This window comes from Hipposideros armiger, unplaced genomic scaffold (genome assembly GCF_001890085.2).
Source record: "Hipposideros armiger isolate ML-2016 unplaced genomic scaffold, ASM189008v1 scaffold_2057, whole genome shotgun sequence".
Classification (NCBI taxonomy): Eukaryota; Metazoa; Chordata; class Mammalia; order Chiroptera; family Hipposideridae; genus Hipposideros; species Hipposideros armiger.
The window spans coordinates 1-1,691 of record NW_017733405.1 but is presented as its reverse complement, the minus strand read 5'-3'; the positions used below and the strand labels follow the sequence as shown (position 1 = coordinate 1,691).

Here is a 1,691-nt window from a genome sequence, read left to right as displayed (position 1 = left end):
GCTAAAGCCATTGAATCAGTGCCCTTGGGTTGGATCCAGGCCTTTGGCCTTTTAAAGCTCCCTGGTGACTCCTCTGTGCAGGCGACTTTTAGAACCGCTGGTCAGCCCATGGTTTGAACCTCCTTGCTGGTACCCAGGTGCCCTGCTTTGAACCCATCTTACCATCTTATCCTCTCCCCATTAGACACTGAGCCACTCCAGGATCAGGAGCTGTGTTCATCTCCTCCCTGTTTCCCTGAAAATGCTTTCTTACAGTGGAACTCTGCCCATTATTACTAACCATTTCAGTAGGACCCTTATCCTACACATTTCTGTGGATGGAAATGTCACGTATCATGTTTTAACAATTCCTTAGACTTTTGTTTTGGGGGGAGATTTTCAGTTATTTCAATTTCTCTTCTAGTGATCAGTCTACTTAGGTTTTTCACTTCGTCACGATTCAGACTAGGAAGGTTGTATATGTCTAAGAACTTGTCCATTTCTTCTAGGTTACAAACTTTGGTGGCACATAATCCTTCATAGTATTCTTGTATGAGCCTTTGTATTTCTGTGGTGTCCATGGTAACTTCTACACTTTCAGTTCTCATTTTATGTACTTGAGTCTCCTCTCTTTTCCTGAGTGAGTCCAAGCAGAGGTTCGTTCATTTTCTTTATCTTTTCAAAATACAAGCTCTTCATTTCATTAAGGTTTTTTTTGGTCTTTTCTCTATTTCATTTATTTCTGCTCTGATTTTTATTATTTTCTTTCTTCTACTAACTTTGGGCTTCATTTGTTCTCTTTTTCTATTTAGTTAAGGTGTAATGTTACATTGTTTATTTGGGATTTTTTTCATTTGTTTCTTGAGATAGATAGGTCTGTAAATCTATAAACTTCCCTCTTAGTACCACTTTTGCTGCATCCCAAATATCTTCTCAAGTCATGTTTTCATTTCCATTTGTCTCTGTGTATCTTTTGATCTCTTCTTTTATTTCTTCTTTGACCCAATAGTGTTTCAGTAGCATATTATTTAATCTCCACATATTTATGTTTTCTCCAGCTTTCTTCATGTAGTCAATTTCTAGTTTCACACCACTGTAGTTGGAAAATATGGTTGTGTGATTTCAATCTTTTAAAATCTACTGTGATTAGTTTTGTGCCCCAACATATGGTCTATTCTTAAGAATGTTCCACGTGCACTTTAGAAGAATGTATATTCTGTCATTTTGGAACGAAAAGCTCTAAAAATATCAATTAATGCATTTGCTCTAGTGTATAGTTTAAGGTTAATATTCCTTTATTGACTTTCTGTCTGGATGATCTATCCAGTGTTGTCAATGGGATAGTCAGATCCCCTACTATAATTGTGGTTTTGCCAGTTTTTTTTTAAGTCTATTCATAATTGCTTTCTATATATGGTGCTCCCAGGTTGGATATACCAGGGTTGCCAAAAAAATGTGTACAAGTGGACACTTTGGTCAACGTTGCTCAAGCAGTAGTTTGCTGTAATCAGAAGTGTTTGGATGCTGATGGTAACCACTTTGAACACCTCTTGTAGTTGCAGAAGTCAAACATGACTTGTATTCATCTTTTGTTATTAGTATATATTGAGTATTACAACTTTAATAGTTTTTTCCTTTCTTAAAATGTGTATAAACTTTTTGGCACCGTGTGTGTGTGTGTGTGTGTGTGTGTGTGTGTGTGTGTGTCTAAT

At 36.7% G+C, this 1,691-nt stretch overlaps 1 long non-coding RNA gene across 1 annotated transcript in view; it reads left to right on the top strand.

The window, feature by feature from the left end:
• Positions 1-1,445, top strand: part of LOC109378485 (uncharacterized) — an 8,835-nt gene extending 7,390 nt beyond the window's left edge. Inside the window, exon 4 of the long non-coding RNA XR_002122995.1 lies at positions 1,406-1,445. This is a non-coding gene — a long non-coding RNA (uncharacterized LOC109378485). The remainder of the gene's footprint in view (positions 1-1,405) is intronic.
• Positions 1,446-1,691: the final 246 nt, after the last annotated feature.